Source organism: Schistocerca nitens, chromosome 2 (assembly GCF_023898315.1).
Source record: "Schistocerca nitens isolate TAMUIC-IGC-003100 chromosome 2, iqSchNite1.1, whole genome shotgun sequence".
Taxonomy (NCBI): Eukaryota; Metazoa; Arthropoda; class Insecta; order Orthoptera; family Acrididae; genus Schistocerca; species Schistocerca nitens.
In genome coordinates this window covers 681,306,066-681,325,940 of record NC_064615.1, presented here as the reverse complement: position 1 = coordinate 681,325,940, position 19,875 = coordinate 681,306,066, and the positions used below count along the sequence as shown (strand labels likewise).

Sequence of the window (19,875 nt, the reverse complement as noted above, 5' to 3'; positions counted from 1 at the left end):
CTGTCAAACTCTTCCCGCAGTATCTTATCTCCCATTTCGTCTTCATCTACATCCTCTTCCATTTCCATAATATTGTCCTCAAGTACATCGCCCTTGTATAAACCCTCTATATACTCCTTCCACCTTTCTGCCTTCCCTTCTTTGCTTAGAACTGGGTTTCCATCTGAGCTCTTGATATTCATACAAGTGGTTCTCTTCTCTCCAAAGGTCTCTTTAATTTTCCTGTAGGCAGTACCTATCTTACCCCTCGTGAGATAAGGCTCTACATCCTTACATTTGTCTTCTAGCCATCCCTGCTCAGCCATTTTGCACTTCCTGTCGATCTCATTTTTGAGACGTTTGTATTCCTTTTTGCCTTCTTCATTTACTGCATTTTTATATTTTCTCCTTTCATCAATTAAATTCAATATTTCTTCTGTTACCCAAGGATTTCTATTAGCCCTCGTCTTTTTACCTACTTGATCGTCTGCTGCCTTCACTACTTCATCCCTCAGAGCTACCCATTCTTCTTCTACTGTACTTCTTTCCCCCATTCCTGTCAATTGTTCCCTTATGCTCTCCCTGAAACTCTCTACAACCTCTGGTCTAGTCAGTTTATCCAGGTCCCATCTCCTTAAATTAGCACCTTTTTGTAGTTTCTTCAGTTTTAATCTACAGTTCATAACCAATAGATTGTGGTCAGAGTCCACATCTGCCCCTGGAAATGTCTTACAATTTAAGACCTGTTTCCTAAATCTCTGTCTTACCATTATATAATCTATCTGATACCTTTTAGTATCTCCAGGATTCTTCCATGTATACAACCTTCTTTTATGATTCTTGAACCAAGTGTGATGAGAGACTGGAATTCGGTAACAAGGATAGCAGGAGGAAATAGGAGAATATGGGCTCACGGAAAGGAATGAAATGGGAAGCCATATGATAGGATTTTGCACAGAGCATAATTTAATCATCGCCGACATTTTCCTTAAGAGTAATAAAAGAAGAGTGCACATGTGGAACAGAGTTTTCAAAACTAGATTTTAAATTGTAAGACGTTTCTAGGTGCAGATGCAGACTGACGGTAATTTATTGGTTGTGAATTGCAGTTTACAGCTAAAGAGGTAGCAAAAGGTAGCCAATAGGTATACACTGAATATAATTGACACAGTGGAAAATATAAAAATGCAGCAAATCATGTAGGCCATAGCCAATACGGATATCTAAAATATGACAATGACAGAAAGTCCAAAATCGCAAATCAGGAATGTCTAGGAGGAAAGTAAAAAGCTGTTTCAACAACTTTGAATTTTCCTCCAAGCCATTCTTGCTTTGCGATTTTTCAGTTGGAAAAGATAAATGCCAACATTAAATGAAAAAAAAATACTTTGGAGCAAAGAGAAACAACTGTACGAACGTTAAGAGCTCATATGGCAAGCCAGAGCTAAGCATAGAAGAGAAGGCTGGAAGGTGGAAGGAATATGAATGGGGGGCGGCTACACAAACTAACACGTGTACAATGTTAGATTCCTGTGAAATGAATGAACACGCGTGACAATACTGGTACTACTACATATCTTAGTGTTTAGACTGCTGACGAAAGGCAAACCTGTGTCCATAGCAGCCGGCATCGGTAGCCGAGCGGTTCTAGGCGCTTCAAAATGGTTCAAATGGCTCTGAGCACTATGGGACTCAACTGCTGAGGTCATTAGTCCCCTAGAACTTAGAACTAGTTAAACCTAACTAACCTAAGGACATCACAAACATCCATGCCCGAGGCAGGATTCGAACCTGCGACCGTAGCGGTCTTGCGGTTCCAGACTGCAGCGTCTTTAACCGCACGGCCACTTCGGCCGGCTCTAGGCGCTTCAGTCCGGCACTGCGGGACTGCTACGGTCGCAGGTTCGAATCCTGCCTCGGGCATGGATGTGTGTGATGTCCTTAGGTTAGTCAGGTTTAAGTAGTTCTAAGTTCTAGGGGACTGATGACCTCGGATGTTAAGTCCCATAGTGCTCAGAGCCATTTGAACCATTTTTTTGTGTTCATGGCATTTGTAGATTTGCAAAAATATTTTGACGATCTTGACTGAAGCTCTGAAGGTATCAGGGATAAAACATAGGGACACAATATTATCTACAATATGTAACAGAAACTAGACTGAAGTTGTAAGACTTCAAGGACTTGAAACGGAAGCAGTAGTTGAGAACGCAGAAGTAGAGAGGATGTAAAATGCAGACTGGTAATAGCAGGAAAAGCGTTTCTAAAAAAGAAAAAATTTGTTGACTTCTAACTCTAAACTCAGTCCGAACAGGTCTCGGAAGACCCTAACAGTTCTGACCGACGGCCGTGTCGTCCTCAGCCTATAGGCGTCACTGGATGCGGATATGGAGGGGCATGTGGTCAGCACACCGCTCTCCCGGCCGTTGTCACTTCTCGTGACCGGAGCCGCTGCTTCTCAGTCAAGTAGCTCCTCAATTGGCCTCACAAGGGCTGAGTGCACCGCGTTTGCCAACAGCGCTCGGCAGACCGGACGGTGACCCATCCAAGTGCTAGCCAAGCCCGACAGCGCTTAACTTCGGTGATCTGACCGGAGCCGGTGTTACCACTGCGGCAAGGCCGTTGGCTTGTTGACATCGAGTATGAATTTAAATGTTAGGAAGTGGAGTGCAGCCACGTATGTAAGTGAAAAAGGACGATAAACACTTCTGTTCAAATGGCTCCGAGCACTATGGAACATCTGAGGTCATCAGTCTCCTAGAACTTAGAACTACTTAAACCTGACTAATCTAAGGACATCACACACATCCATGCCCGAGGCAGGATTCGAACCTGCGACTAAACAGTTCTGTCAAGGAGACGATGGATGCTTTCGAAATGTGGTGCTAGAGAAGAATGCTGAAGATGAGATATGCAGATCGTATAAATAATGAAGAGGTAGTGAAACAAACTGGGGAGATAAAGGAAACTATGGCACAGCTTGTCTAAAGGAAGGGTCTGGTTGACAGCACATATTGCGAAACATCAAGGAATCGTCAGTTTGCTAATCATAATGATACCACCCAACCCCTTATAAGAACCCCTCCGCAAAACTCGTACATGAGCAGTCATTGGTTGTTGGTTCTTGAAGGAATACAGGTCTTAGGGAAAATACACAAACTGCAGAGAGGAGAAATCGTATTATCCATCACTTTAGGATGTACTAACAGTTCTCAAACTGTGTAGAAGTCATCGATGGTAAATATATTGTAATACAGGTATGCTACGATACTTTTTGTTCAGGGGAGGATTTTCCACTAACTTCAATTATCATTCAATCATCCTCAGGCCTATTAAACGATGCATCAACGTCATCCGAAACAATTTTTAATTACAGTTCTTGTCGGGGAAGCAGATTAATTAGAAAATAAATACGGCATTTTGGCAACCAAATATGGAATCGAACATTCTATCATACAGCTGAAGTGGTAATTGTGAAGCTAATTGTTATGACTGGTCCTCCGTAACTGCTTGCAAGACTGGAATCACTGAGAATAGTCGTATAGTATGATGTATTGTCCTCCAGAGGTTATAGATACTGAAGACGATGCACAGAATGTTATACTTCGTACTTCATGCCAAGGTGCTTGTCACAAAGATGCGATCAGGGATGTACAATCTTTCATTGAAAGAAATGACTTATCAGAGGCTGTATCGTGCCTGTAAAGACTATTTTAGTGATGATAGAAAGAGTAAATGGCAATCTGGTGTTATTATCTGTAGTTATAAGGTATTCTAAACGTTGCAGATAAACAAAATGTGTGTGTGTGTGTGTGTGTGTGTGATTAATTAGTTCTTGTAAGAACGAGGAGAAATGGGTTGGCTGGTATGATTATGATAATAATCGTATTTTGGAGAGTTATTCTACGATTTTATCTCTTAATGTAAAGAGTGAGTTTTCTCTTACTCGCAACCCCCACGTAACATTTAAACCAAAACTAAAACCAGCTGAACACCAAAATTTTAAATCACTATCTGACAGCTACTACATCCATCTTTCTAGAACTGACTAATGGCTCTCTCACACACAAACAGATATAAAGATACAGCATACACTTGGAACATCTACATAAACAAACCAAACAGGAAGACACATAAAGTGAACTCACAGTAGTTACGACTTTAAATCACAGTTTTCGGTAAAGTATCTGCAGCTAGTGACAGGAGAATAATAGTACTCGAAAGCAGTTAACGCAAAGAACGTGAAAATGCGAAGAAAACAGGTCGTAACTTGAAAATGTGCTTACATTTCGTAAGTGAGGTTATAGGACATTCAGCATGTGACCAGATGAGAGGAAACGCAGATGTCAGCCTAAAACTCTAATAACTGTAAGTAATCATTTATTAACGTAAAATATACGATGTGAACTGGGTTATAATCTATAAATATCGCATATCAAAACAAAACTGTTTTATAATCTGCAAATATTGCATATCAAAACAAAACTCAAGATTCCTTATAGTAAAAGATGGTGAAACGCTTCTGGAACAAATTAAATACATTACAGCAAGAAAAACGCGTTTCTTATTTACAAAACGAAATAATTAGTACTGGTAGATACTTAACAATTACGTCTTATGATATACCAGCAAGTTAGTTTCGGTTTAAGCTCTGTAGATCTGTAAAGAGTAGTGTAAACGTTGATGGGTTCGATGTCACTGTACTTCTTACTTCAGACGTTATTATATGCCATTTAAAAAAGTATATGGGTCAGCTGTAAAAAGCTATAGTTACTTCCACATCTCTACAGACAAAAAGGTTTAGCATATTTATCATGCTACAAAATACGTGACTCTTTACGAGTTATCATTCGCAAACAAACCCGTTTCGATACCTCGAACCGTTTACGAAATTTGGGGCTGACACAACTCTATGTTTTGCGACGAGCAGGGCTTAATATCGGTCGTATCGCCCGCCACGTCCGCCTGTCCCAGCGCGTCCTGTCCGCCGACACGTCATTCAGCATCTCGAGAACGGCCATAGCTATCGTTCTGCTCTCAGCTTCAAAAACCATTTTGATACGTTCGCTAAATTTGATACGCAACAATGTATTACCTAAAACGAACTATACACAGGATTTATGCAATGCGATTTTATGTCAGCACACTCCGTAAAATTTCGTGTAGCGGTTTACTTCAAAAGAGATGCAGCAAATAACCACGACGAATAACGAAAAGGAATTCAGTCCTCTTCTTTTTCTGAGTCTTCAGTCTTCTGATTGGTTTGATGTGGTCCATCTATGCCCACCTCTTCATTTCACAGTAGCACCTGCAACTCCTCAATTATTTGCTGGCTGTATCCAGTCTCTGTTTTCTTCTACTGTTTATACCTTTTTTCCCGCTTCAGCCAAGAGTGTCCCTGAAATCGGATGATAAGTATTTCATAGTTGCCGCCGTGACCGTGCCAGCACTTCGGCGTAAGCTTGTATGACTAGTGGCTCTGAGAGGCCCTCGAGAAACACAGGCCGCGGCTCGTACGGCACGAAGATACGCCGGCGCTAGCTCGCTCGCTCAGCTCAGCAGACAAACTACGTTTCTACAACTGTTAACTCGTAACTAGGGCCGGCCGCTGTGGCCTAGCGGTTCTAGGCGCTTCAGTCTGGAGCCGCGCGACCGCTACTGTCGCAGGTTTTAATCCTGCCTCGGGCGTGGCTGTGTGTGATGTCCTTAGGTTAGTTAGGTTTAAGTAGTTCTAAGTCTAGGGGACTGATGACCTCAGACGTTAAGTCCCATAGTGCTTAGAGCCATTTCGTAACTAGGTGTGTACGTACAAACGAGAATTGCATGTTCCACTGGAATTGGCTGTTACGGAGTCATACTGTTATTAGTCCTAGAGTGACCGGAAGTCCACAGATCTACTTTTAATTTGTTACGGCTCTACTGAGGTACAATAAAATTAAAATCATGCCGAAATGATTATCAGTTGCATAAGGTACCAGTTCTTGCACGGAATGAGGACTGTTAAGCAGAAGAGACTAAATTCTATAAACAAGCCGTTTACCGTTGATATCGAGCATTGATCTTAAATTTTGTTGTACGTCTAGTAATCAGCAAGACTTCATAATAGAAGATTCCAGTAGAAGATGCAGTTCTCGTTAGTATGTACACGCCCAGCTGCGAGTTAACAGATCTAGAAACGAATTTTGTCTGCTGAGCTGAGCGAGCGAGTTCAGACCTACCTTCGAGACGTACGCGCCGTCGCCTGTCTTTCTGATGGGCCTCTGGTTTCTGCACCTATTGTCACGCTCAGCGTGTTCTGTGATTGGTGGCGCGGACCCGCATTGAGGCACGTGGCAGCCGTCGCGGTTCGATATGAGTATATCGCAACGCAGAGCTCGCCATAGTGCACCACTGAGGACATTTCGTTGGCAACCGCGCGGCATTGCCGCGGCGTTTTACTGCATGGCAGCCCTAACGGGAAACGGGCATTACTCACTAAGCAGAGCCCGTGGCATGAGGCAGTGCCACCGGAATAGTAACGATGTAATTACTGTAAAAGAAACATTCATAGCGGCCACCAAACGCCGCTGCCACTGCCAAAGAAATTTGCACACACTTCGCAGCAGGCAAGGGCTCAGAGCCGCCGTAGCAGATGCCAACAACAATGTGGCAAACAGGGCACCTCTGCCAATCTGCCCAGGACTCGGCTGCGACTTGACACAACTGAGTCGCTACCACCCCCGTCGACTCAGCACAGTCCCAAGCTGGTCAAAGATGGAGTGACACCACTGCCGTGACTCAGTCTGACCTGTGTATCTCTCCAGCTGCGATAAGAGGCAGCAGGCGACAACACGAGGTGTGGCCACCGCACCACTGTAGGAGTTCTGCAACAATTAATAAGGTCACCCTTTCGCCTGCCCTCTTTAGGCCAATACGAATCAAGCTCCTCACTCTCCCCACAGCCTCGTCAATCTCGTTCCAGGCTCCATTGTGAGAGGAAGCTGTAGAGTTATTCTAATCAGAAAATGATGGTAAATATCCAGTATTGATGTTCTACACTATGGCTGGATGCATTAACCACTTAACCACTAAAAAATACCAGGGTCAAGCATCTGCAGTGAGCTAAAACATTCTGTGTTCAGATTAATTTGCAGGAATCTTAAGGGAGAGTACTTCACCATCCAGTAAAGAAGTTGGCCACCATACAATATTAGATCGATCTCTCCTTTACGTTTTTTTTTTTTTCAGGAATATGTTCAACGGCCTTAGTCTCCTACCACGCTGGATTTATAAAAGATTGGTGCTTTTCATGTCGCAGAATCGTGGGATGGTCGAGAACAATGTTCCACATAGTTTGCCTTCAGATAACTATAACTAGACACAGAGAGAACATAGTTTGTAACATAACCTACGTCTTCATTGTGTGGAATGAGTACATCTACATCCGGGCAGGGCTTTCGTGGGATATTATTATTGCCGAACGACAATACTGGTATATACATGGCGAAGAAAAAGTGCCACGCTTGGAGGTTGGCATGCAATTCCTCATCCACATTCAAAACAAAAGTTAATCTAGCAAAATAAGGTCGCATTTTGAAAACACGTGTATGAAAACCATGAGTTGGCAACACTGTCACATGGTGCAGCGCACTGGAATGTACAGATGAACGTGTATCACCTCGTCCTATCGTACCAAGTGTCATACGTCACTGAGTAGGCTGCTGGGACGTCAAACCCACATTCACCATCGAGCGATGATTCGAAGCCTCTTCAGATTCCTGTTTTATTTTTTCGACACCGGTTCCCTATTTCTCACAGTTTATAAGCAGGACGATGTATTGTCACATGGCAATAGTCAATAATATGGCAGAGGGATCCATTACACTATATACATATGTGTACTAACTGCTCACTGCACTACCATAACTGGTCCTGTCAAGTTCATGCAGGGCGGCTCACCAATGGAGTTGAACTATGAATATGTCTGCATGCTTTTGGTACTGAGGACTTACGATAACCAAGCTGCTGCTGCTTGTGCATATGGTGCACAGTACCACCAAAGGCGCCGTCCTGATAAGAACATTTTTTGTAGCTTGCCTTTCGGAAACTGGTAATCTTCATTCGGCCATAGGACTAGACGTACTCCACGAACAGAGGTTGTAATTCTAGAAGCCATTTAGAAATGACCTTGGTGAAGTACCTGTGATATTACAGGGCTGTTCCAAATAACTTAAAGACTAGCTGTTGAAGTATTTCACGATAAAGAACTGCATCCATATCATTACATCTATTAACTAAACACCAGTGGCCGGAAGACTGCAATCGATGAGTACAGTTCTGTGAATGGATTTTTAACGAAGTGGAAGATAAGAAACACTTTATAAATAATGTGATAGGGACTGACGAATCTAGATTCACTCATGAAGGTATTTTCAACCTCCTCAACAGCCATTATTGGTCGGAACACAGTCCACATGTAACCTATGAACGTGATTTTCAGATGTGCTTTAGTAAAACCTTATGGGATAGAGTCGTGGGAGGAGTGGTTTTTGACCCTTACCTTTCGCCAGACAGGTTGACTGCGCCGCTCTGTAGTACGTTTCTTTGAAATATTTTTCCTGATGGATTAGGAAACGTTCCACTTGGTGTTCGGTGACAGCTATGATTTCAGCATGATGGTGCAGCGCCACACTTTGGAATCAATATGCGTAACTATTTAAATGAAGCATTTCCGGGGAAATGGATTAGTCGTGGAGGTCAAATGTTCTGGCCTCCACATTCCCCTGACCTTAATCCACTAGATTTTTATTTGTGGGCTCACTTAGAGGAACAAGTTTATAGTAATCCACCCATGGATGTACGCCACGTAACTGCTCATGTGCATGCTATTTCACCATTGGTGGATGCAGGTGTGTTGCATAGGGTCTAACAAAGTATGTTCCAGCGAGTGGCGAAGTGTTTGCTTATTCGTGGTTGTTGCGTTGAAGATCTTCTGTAAAGTGAACACGCTCTAACGTGTACTGCTCATGAAGATAAGCCTGGGCGTCAAACGTACAGAATGAAATTATTGTGCACAGCATAATGTGCAGTCTAGCGCAGCCTACGTATTGTGTTTTTTGTACCTCACTAAATACAGACAATGTTAAGGTACCCACTATTTTTTTCTGTGGTCTTTTACGTCTGTACCAATTTCATGTTATATCTTAATGTTTAAATAAAGGCAACAGTAATAAAAAGAAATACACAAGATAGCGCATTGTGAAGGCGTACATTGGATATAATTTGATGTTTTATTTGAAAAAAAAATGTTTGCCATAATTGCACCCCTAATGTTGGCAAGTCTGCAACACCATTCCCTACGCCATTGTCTATTCTCAATGAGCCAATGTGTCAGCTCCCACACAGTGTAGAGTTCAGCCTACCTGTTCTTGGCCATGCTGCATGCAGTTAGTGTTGCCGGGACCCCGTTTTTTAAATCGCCTTTCCATTAAACCTGTTGGCGGGACTACGTTTTGCTAGATACACTTTTTCATTCCAAGGGGATGAGGAATCACATGCCAACTGCCAAGTGTGGCATTTCTTCTTCATCCTGTATGTGTATGCTCTATACTCGAAAGGAGCTAATACTTTGCCTGTTACACTTTATAGAAATAGTGTATTTGTTACAACAATGAAAACTGTTAAACATTAAAACCTTAGAACGGCTACAAGTTCATGCTTGCTTTCTGCTAGGAAGCCTCACTGCGCTGTGAGCAAAGAGTGATTACTGCACTCCTGGAGAGGCAGCATCGGAGGCAGTGCCGATTTGTCACGCAGCACTGTGGTTAGATGAGATTGCACGTATGGGTGATGTGCTATGACCGTCTCCGGCGACCTGTGAATGTGCTTCCCTCTGAGACTTTTATGATGTCTTGTATTGCCTAACAATATTACATAAAGAACAGAGAGATATGTAAACATTTTGCGCCGCACCCGATTATTTAATATAAATGCTGTACACAGTGCCGATATTTGTGGAGTGCTTTCACAAAAATTGTCCAGTACTTTGCTGCTAGATCCAAAAGGCATTCATTATGCTAATATTGGCTACGACTTTTTTGAGTTCAGCCACACACACTGTTCACGTACACCGTACATTGAAATATGCAATGACGACAGACATGTTTTTAACTGTTGTTTTGACTACAGAGCATATGGCTGGCAGCAGTTCAGTAACCATTCTTTAATTTAAATGCACGTCTGCAAGAATGGATATATAGGATAACTATCGAACTACATGATATAAAACCGTCATAACTTCTGAACTGTTCGCGTTGGGACGTTCAAACTGCATGGTTGGCCGCGGGGCATAATGGAAATTAGTATGCGCTGTATGATTTAGCTTAGCAACGAAGCCCACTTTCATTTGTATGAGTTCGTCAATAACCAAAATTGGCGCATTTGAGGGATTCAGAATCCGCATTTCGCGATCGAGAAGTCTCTTCACCCTCAACAGGTGATTGTGTGGTGTGCAATGTACATTCACGGAATAATCGGTGCGATATTACTTGATGGCACGGTGACTACCAAATGGCACGTGAAGGTTTTGGGAAATGATTTCATCCCCATTAATCGAAGTGACCTAGATTTCTACAAGACGTTGTTCATACAAGATGGAGCTCGACCCCACCGAAGCAGGAGTGCGTTTGATGTCCTGGAAGAGTACTTTGGGAAGCGCATTATAGCTCTGGGGTACCCAGAGGCCACTGGCAAGGGCCTTGATTGGCCGCTATATTCTTCAGATCTGAAGACACGCGAATCCATTTTGTGGAGCTATGTTAAAGACAAATTGTACAGCAATAACCCCAAAACCATTGCTGAGTTGAAAACAGCCATTCAGGATGTTACGACACTTCAGCGGGTCCTGCAGAATCTCGGTATTCGTCTGCGCCACACCACAACCAATGATGGTGGGCATATCAAACATGTCACAACCTAAATCTGAATAACTGTAGTGACGTTTATATGTTGAATAAAGTGTTTGCATGCCATAGTTTGCAACTAATTTCGGTTTTTTTCGTATAGTTCAATAATTGTCTCCCTGTATTTAGTTATCTGCCAATTCTTATTCTTGGCTGGTACATCTGTGTTTTAGTCTATTCTGTCAATTACAGACATTTCGGATTTGATAGCCTACCAAACTGCCAACAGTCAGTTTCAGATCTGGCACCACTCAACTAACATTTTTTGCAGAATATGCAGTAATGTTATTATTTTATAATGTTGACATATATTCTGCAGCATATGTATGAGTTGATGTCTTGCATTTGTGGAGTAATTGAGGTGTATGCGTAGCATAAATGTGGCATAATCATGGTATATGTGGCATATGCATGGTATCTGAACACCATTATACCAATTATACAGCTAGTTTACCAATTTTGGAATTTGGTGTCCTACCAAATTACCAGCTTCCCACAAATTAAAAAAAGTGTGACACTAGTGACAGTTACGAGACTCTACTAGTGCTGCAAGTTTAACTGCTAGCGGTTGTGTTGCTATTGATTGATAGGGTTAAAAAGTAAAAAATAATTGTTTTATGGGATATATTTATTTATATTCACACCCAAACACCCACCCACCAACCCACCCACCCACACACACACACACACACACTCTCTCTCTCTCTCACACACACACACACACACACGCACACACACACAAGCAAACGCGCCCGCCTGTGCGCTAGCTTGCATAGACTGTACGGTCTGCAGAGATCCTTTTTGTTTTTATTTAATCGAAGTTTTATAGTGTTCATAAACTGCAAAACATTGTAAGCTTTTTACGCTAATTAAGGCTGTATAAGCATGGTCTTTTCCAGATGTACTTCAGACCAAAAAGCTGCTCTGGTGGGTGAAGTCCAAAGCTTTTGTTAATCATGTGGAGAATCTTCCATAGCAACTACCATCCCCTTAATAAAAAAAAGAACTCAGTCTTCAGGCCACAAGTGGCCCGACCGCCGTGTCATCCTGAGCTGAGGATATGGATAGGAGGGGCGTGTGGTCAGCACACCACACTCCCAGTCGTTATGATGGTTTTCTTTGACTGGAGCCGCTACTATTCGGTCGAATAGCTCCTCAATTGGCATCACGAGGTTGAGTGCACTCGGAAAAATGGCAACAGCGCATGGTGACCCGGATGGTCACCCATCCAAGTGCCGGGCCACGCCCGACAGCGCTTAACTTCGGTGATCTGACGGGAACCGGTGTATCCACTGTGGCAAGGCCGTTGCCCTATCCCCTTAGTAAATATTTTTTTATATCTGACTGGGAAGTGAAACACCAATTTTCAAAAATTTGGATTTCAAATTTTTTTTAATGTAACGAAATATTTTCTTGAAAATTTTCGTCCTCTGTTGCACTCCCTTAGGGATTGAATTTCCAGAAACACTGAAACACGTGTTTTTTTTTTAATTTTGACCACACTGTCAAACACCAATTGTCATAGATGTAACCTTGAAAATCCTTTAGTAATTCTTCAGTAATTATTTATTCACAAAAAACATTCACTCACTATTTTACCCCCTTAATGGTTGAAGTTCCAAAAATGCTGAAACACGAATTTATTATTTTTTGACCTAGAAACCAAATACCAGTTTTCGTAGTTCTAGCTTGAAAAAATGGCTCTGAGCACTATGGGACTTAACATCTATGGTCATCAGTCCCCTAGAACTTAGAACTACTTAAACCTAACTAACCTAAGGACATCACACAACACCCAGCCATCACGAGGCAGAGAAAATCCCTGACCCCGCCGGGAATCGAACCCGGGAACCCGGGCGTGGGAAGCGAGAACGCTACCGCACGACCACGAGATGCGGGCTTCTAGCTTGAAAAGTCCCTCAATAGTGACATAATTTCAAAAAGCCTTGCATCCCCCTTCTCTTCTCCTTAGGAGTGGAATTTCGGACAATCCCTTCTTAAACGATGCCTACAGCGTAACATCCACACCATCTCCAAACTTCAAGTTTCTGTCCTCAGAGGTTGGGACTGGGTGATGATGAGTCAGTGAATCAGTCTGACTGTACTTCACCATCTTACAGGTTGAACTTCCGAAAACAATGAAACACATATGTTTTCATCTCTAACCGATAAGCCAGCCACCAATTTTCAAAGATTTAGCTTTAAAAATACTTTCGCAATGAAATATTTTCATAAAACGTATAAACCCCTGGCGTGTATGGGGTCACAATACACATCCTACAGACCAGCAAACTACTTGTAAATTATCGAAATAATGTAGTACACTGATGTACAGACACGCAAACGACTCGTAAATTATCAAAATAAAGCATGTGAAACGCACTGCAGACACTCTAACTAATTCTAAACTGCCCAAACAATGCCGTACACTGATGTACAGACACGCAAACAACTTGTAAATTGTCAAAATAATGCATCTAAAAGAATAGCACAGGGTGCATTCTCCCCAGCGATCCTAACGGGACATGCGAGATGCTGGCGGCTGCGTACGTGTTTACCCAGCCACCACATGTCGCTGCCGGTCCAACACAGGCTTAATTGCCAAGTGAGGGACGCCTGTGTAAGCGCACAGGCGCAGCTAAAAAGCTGTCGGTGTTATACTGATGTTTCACGTCTATCTAAATAACAGCCAAGTCCCCCATCTGGATGCTCTAAAGAAATCTTCTGCAATGTTTTCAGAAACTGTTAACGAAAATAGTCCAGAATGACACCAAATGAATTCTTCTTGATGCTCCTAATGGCATGGCCTGTTCATCACGTGTTATCCCTCCTGGAAATCGTTAAGTCCTGCTTTCAACAAACATCTCTGAAACGCAAATGTTCTCACTGCTATGTAGAGGCTCCTACGTCCCAGCACAAAGGATGTCTTAAGAATGAATGGAGCATTCTGATGGGCTCTTACTGAATTTACCACCCAAATCACTGACGCTGCCAGTGTGGATGCACTGTCCACCTTTTTTTTCTGCAGACGAGACATTCAGCGGCAAAACTATATTGTATATTGCACTGAAATTTAAACCCAGAAAAAGTGGCTTACAGATCGTTAAATATGGAAATACTCTTGCTCAATTAAACTGCTCTGCCATTGAGGACGGAAGCTTTAATATTTCAGCGTGAAACCGATCTCCATGTACCATATCGACACGGTAAACATACACTTCGTATCCTGCGCCATACAAAATCGCCCCTTTTGCATCATGCGTAAAGCTATCGATGTCCAGACACTTGTAAATATATCGCAAAGACAGACAGCATAAGCACATGCATTGTATATTCGCCTGGCAGCACTAGATATTTCCTGCGAGGTCGGGTGGTAATCCACCACAGCCAACAGTCACAAGTCATCCGCTGCCAACGCATGACCAGAGCACCCTCAGCAGACCCAAGTCACTCTCTGAACTGTTGTACAAAGTCGGGGTCGGTTCCCCTCGACACAAAGGCGTTACTGTTTCTGGCACCCGATCTACTTCCTTGCTTGCTTTCTACACCCATCTCCAGACTCAGAGATTACAAGAAAATATGTAATTTCACATGGTTTGCCAGTATATCATACCATTTACGCGATACTTTTCGATATCAAGCACATAGCAATTTCCCTTGCATATACCTGCACGGTATAATTCCGAAGATATAGACTGAAAATTATTTCTTTAGAAACCCGAAAGTTTAGCGAGGTGGAGCATTCTGTAAATCACTGAGTAACTAGAAACTTATCCCATCTGTGAAGACCTCTACGTGAAAACTTGAAAAAAAATAAAGGTGCGATATGAGCAGAAGCAGTCAACCAGACAATTTACATGGGAGGGGATAATGGTTCAGCGCAAACACACGTCCATATTGAATCTTCTCAAATTTCCACGCGATCACGAAAGCTGTCCAACGCATACTAAGTGTTAGTTCACTGTTGGGTCGTCTAGAGGACGGTTAAGTCAGCTACATTCTTGCATCCCAACAGACCTTTCATTTCCAATGCTCCTGCCGTTATCGAGAAACGTAAATCATGCCCCCCCACAGGTCACCACCGCCGTCGCGCACCACGCACCCCTACACAGAATCGTCCTAGGAAACCAGCCACATACATATTTGATTGTTATACTTACAATTAAATATTACGATCGCGGTCTCAATTGGATGACATTCGGCAATAAGCGAAGTATCGGAAATGATGCGTAATTGCACATGTCGGACGCCCTGCTATGCGTTTATCTGTTTCCCTGTAAAAGGTAGTCTCTGTTACTAACGATCATTTTATATAGGATTGATGCAGGCATAGTATAATTTCTGAACCGTGATCGGATGTCAACAGTGGACGCTATACATCTCTGGAAAGCGATATTGTCCCCGTATCAAACAGAATCGATATTTTAAGGAAGTAGTTTTTTCATTCTACAGTTTGTTACCATAGTTGATCGTAGAGAAACCTGCAAGAAGGACGTATGTCATGCGCTGGAAATATGTTTCTTACACACGACTGATCGGTCGGAAACTGAAGCGATCTAACATTATATTCAGTTTTAAGTCCAGAAGCGTGTAGCCTTCTCTCTTACCAGTACCCTCCTAGAACTGATCCTTGACACTAGAACAATACTTTAGAATTGATAGAGTAGTTGATTTAAGTAAAATGCTTTGAACTCCTTCCGTTTGGAGCTCCATCATGCATAAAAACAACCCATTTCTTGTTCTTCTTAATCGTCTGCTGTTACATCGCAACACTTTCAACTCTACTACTATACACCGATAAGGGGTGCTAACCTCATCGGCATGGGCGCGTCTGGAGAAATCTTGTGCACTTGGATGGGCGAGGACTCTGCAAGCTCCATTCATTCTCGAGACGCGGAATGTTCAAATGTGTGTGAAATCTTATTGGACTGAACTGCTAAGGTCATCAGTCCCTAAGCTTACACACTACTTAACCTAAATTATCCTAAGGACAAACACACACATCCATGCCCGAGGGAGGACTCGAACCTCTGCCGGGACCAGCCGAGACGCGGAATGTAGCGGTCTACTACTGGTCAGCTGCAGATTAAATCGGTAACGGTGCTGTGCGGCAGGTTGTTCAAAGACAGTGCGAGGGGATCTCTAACTTTATCCTAAGACTGCGAGAATGCCCTGTGACTCTCATCTGCATCGAGACAGATCGCAAATTATGCACTATGCTCGAAGTGTTAGAAATATGTAGATCACTGTCTGGTATACTCTGATGATGTATATGTTTGAGAATTAATAATGAATGGACGTATTGCACAGTCATCTATCTACATTCGCAATGGTACTCACAAAGTGGAGGAGGGGTGGTTTAGCAATGATACTGGAACTGGAAAGCATGCTGTTGCATAATTGTTTGGTGTTGAAATTACTGTAAAATTGCTAAAATTGTTTGCTCTATAAATTGTGATGCTTATTATTACAGTACATCGACAGTGTCTTTTCCATCCCATCCATCCACTGGTACACTGTCGATTGCCACATAATGATTGACTGACATCGCTTGTTTGAGATATAGAAAGAGTCTTGGTAGAGGGGCAGCACCTTCTGGGGGGGGCGGCTAGCACAGGTGGGACAAAAAAAATGGTTCAAATGGCTCTGAGCACTATGGGACTCAACTGCTGTGGTCATAAGTCCCCTAGAACGTAGAACTACTTAAACCTAACTAACCTAAGGACATCACACACATCCATGCCCGAGGCAGGATTCGAACCTGCGACCGTAGCAGTCGCACGGTTCCGGACTGCGCGCCTAGAACCACGAGACCACCGCGGCCGGCCAGGTGGGACATCTAGCACCGTAATAGTGATCTCGTGCATGACTGCAATATATGGAATCAATCGACATGAAACACACAGTCATCAGCTCTTTCGTCACTGTGACATATGAGTTTAAATGTAGAGGTTGTCAGTCACCTTCGGACAGCAGTTTGGAAACTCTCCACAACACCGTAAAACTCTTGCAGTTTCCTTATTTTGTGACTGTCTTTTATTTAAAATCATCCAGTCTGTGTGTGTGTTATAGTAGCAGCAGCAACAACATGATTTACACCTTGTGAAGCCTAGTTTTGTGTGAGAGGCAATAGGTCAGAACGTGTTAATGTCAGTTTAGAACCTGTCACAGAACTCGAATTTGTGGCAGAAAAACAAAATGTATGGTAGTGTACAAAGCCTTTTATAGTAGAAAAAAAAGCTGTTTCAAACAACGTCACAGGGTCATAGGGAGCAACTCTTGTGACTTGCAGTATGGTCTATGGGTTACAGCCATCCTCCTGCAGTTCTGGTTATGTAAACTGGTTTGTGCAGTGGATCAATACCTGTATATTTAATAGGATCACCACATGTGTTTGGTGCCAGCACGCATGCAGTAAGAATCTTATCGAGTTCTCTATTGGATGAAGTTAGTGGAGTTAACAAAGTTCTTAATTTTTCTCTGTTGGATGGTACAGAATAACGATGATAGAATGTTGAGGTGATAGACGTGAATGGACCCTGAGGAACGCGATTTTGATTCGGACTGCAGTACCTGTTTGTAGTTTGTAGAAGCACCACAATGCAGTAGCAAAATCCTTGTCCTTATCCCAGTTCATGTACTGTCTTTTATACTACCTCATGTTGCAGGAACGGGCTTCGTCTGCACTGACCTTACACTTTGTGCACAGTTGGTGGAGCTATGACAACATGTTCCTGTTTCCATCGAATGGTCAAAACATAGTCCTGTCACACTGACTCAGCTTAAACTGCATCTACACAGGTAGCAGAAGGTGGTAGATATGGCTTTCTCCGATGTCTACTCAGTTCCAACTTAAATTGGAATGATCACATGCGCAAAGCCGCAGGGATGGTAGCGCAGAGTCTGAGGGGCAGTTGCAAGATGCATAGGGACTACCTGAAAAAGCCACTTGGAATTTTACTGGAGCTGATACGTTCGAGAAAGGTGACTTGTTTCGAGATATGAGAGTGCCAGAAATATGATTCACTAGTGGCTGTAATCATTAAAAGACTTGTCCACAGTATCCAATGCAGATATATAGCTGAAAATTCCAAATCCCAGACAGCATTTCTACCAGATAGCATAACACTACAGATCTGAAAAGCCTGTGTACATTTCTTATGACCTCAATCAGCACACTATCTACTGCTTGTGATCCTTCTCAATCAACCTTCGCCTATAACCCAGTGCATATATCGCATAACCTCTGACATGGCTTGGAGACAGAATGAGTTACAAATACTGGAGAAATATCTGCAGCGGCGTGAGGGATTTGCAAATACCGGTTTCATACCACGTTTCTTAGCTGAATCACTTTCCCGATTCGGTGACTTTATCACGAGGTTCCATCGTCGGCGACGTGTAACCGCACTGTTGTACCAATAATATTTACACCGGTGATCACAGTGTATATTGTGTCACGATATTTGTCTGGAAAAACCGCTTCATTCGGAGGGGAGGTAATGCTGTACCTCAATTAATAAAGCCAGTATATCTTTTAAAATGGATACTTGTGTGCACTTGTAGAAGCAAGACCGAGTGTGAAAGAAATATGGTCTTTGCGACAGTGTTTCTTTTTTTTTTTTACGTCTCGCGATTTGTAAGAGGATTACGCCTTTCTATCCAAGACACAGAGGTACCACCCGCAGGAACATGTGCACCCATCACTGATTTTGGTCAGTAGTATTTCGCATCTGCGGCAATCTTTCGTGGCTAAGTATTAAACATAGTAGTAGGAGAGTTGTGGTAGTTTCGCCTTGAGCATCAGGCTTATAAAGTATCTTTGTATGTTCCGACATGTGCAAAGCAAATGACTATGTCCAGTCGTAAGGAAAATATGGGTTTGACGTGGAATACTGTAATAGCAAAGGGAAAAGTATGTCAAGTCATAAGAATGGTACAAATATATCTACTTCTGGGGCTACAGCCGTCAGCAGGGTGTATTTCCGATACTTCGCTCATTCTTGAATGTCGTCCAATTGATACCGCGATAGTAATATTTAATTGTAAGTATAGCAATCAAATATGTATGTGGCCGGTTTCCTAGGACGATTCTGTCTAGGGGTGCGTGGCGCGAGACGGCGATGGTGGTCTGTGGGGGGAACGATTTACGTTTCCTGATAACGACAGGAGCATTTGAAATGAAAGGCCTGTTGGGATGCAGGAATGTAGCTGACTTAATCGTCCTCTAGACGAACGAACAGTGAACTAACACTTAGTATGTGTTGGACAGCTTTCGTGATCATGTCGAAATTTGAGAAGATTCAATATGGACGTGTGTTTGCACTGGACCGTTATTCCCTCCCATGTAAATTGTCTGGCTGTCTGCCTCTGCTCATTTCGCGCCTATATTTAGTTGAGAGAACATCGATTGTGGTGTGTGCACCTAGTGGGTGAAAGGCGGGTGGAAGACACATTTTCTGGTTCTCTAGACATGAGTAACACCTTAGTTGACTTTGTAAATTATAGGGATGATTTGGAAACTTTTACATCACCGGCATCAGTATTCGTGAACGGAAATATCGGTTTCCTTTTTTTTTTTCCTTTCAAGTTTCCACGTAAAGGTCTTCACAGATGGGATAAGTTTCTAGTCACTCAGTGGTTTACAGCTTGCTCCACCATGATAAAGTTTCGGGTTTCTAGAGAAATAATTTTCAGTCTATATCTTCGGAATTATACCGTTCAAGTAATGATCTATACAAGCAATATTGCTCTGTGCTTGAATCGAGAAGTATCGCGTAAATGGTATGATATTCTGGCAAACCATGTGAAATTACATATTTTCTTGTAATCTCTGAGTCTGGAGATGGGTGTAGAAAGCAAGCAAGGAAGTAGATCGGGTGCCAGAAACAGTAACGCCTTTGTGTCGAGGGGAACCGACTCCGACTTTGTACAACAGTTCAGAGAGTGACTTGGGTCT

At 42.7% G+C, this 19,875-nt stretch overlaps 2 pseudogenes; both read right to left on the bottom strand.

Moving 5' to 3' along the window:
- Positions 1–2,485: 2,485 nt before the first annotated feature.
- Positions 2,486–2,603, bottom strand: LOC126238176 (5S ribosomal RNA; annotated as a pseudogene).
- A 9,505-nt stretch (positions 2,604–12,108) lies between these two features.
- LOC126238370 (5S ribosomal RNA) lies at positions 12,109–12,227 on the bottom strand (annotated as a pseudogene).
- Between the last annotated feature and the right edge of the window lie 7,648 nt (positions 12,228–19,875).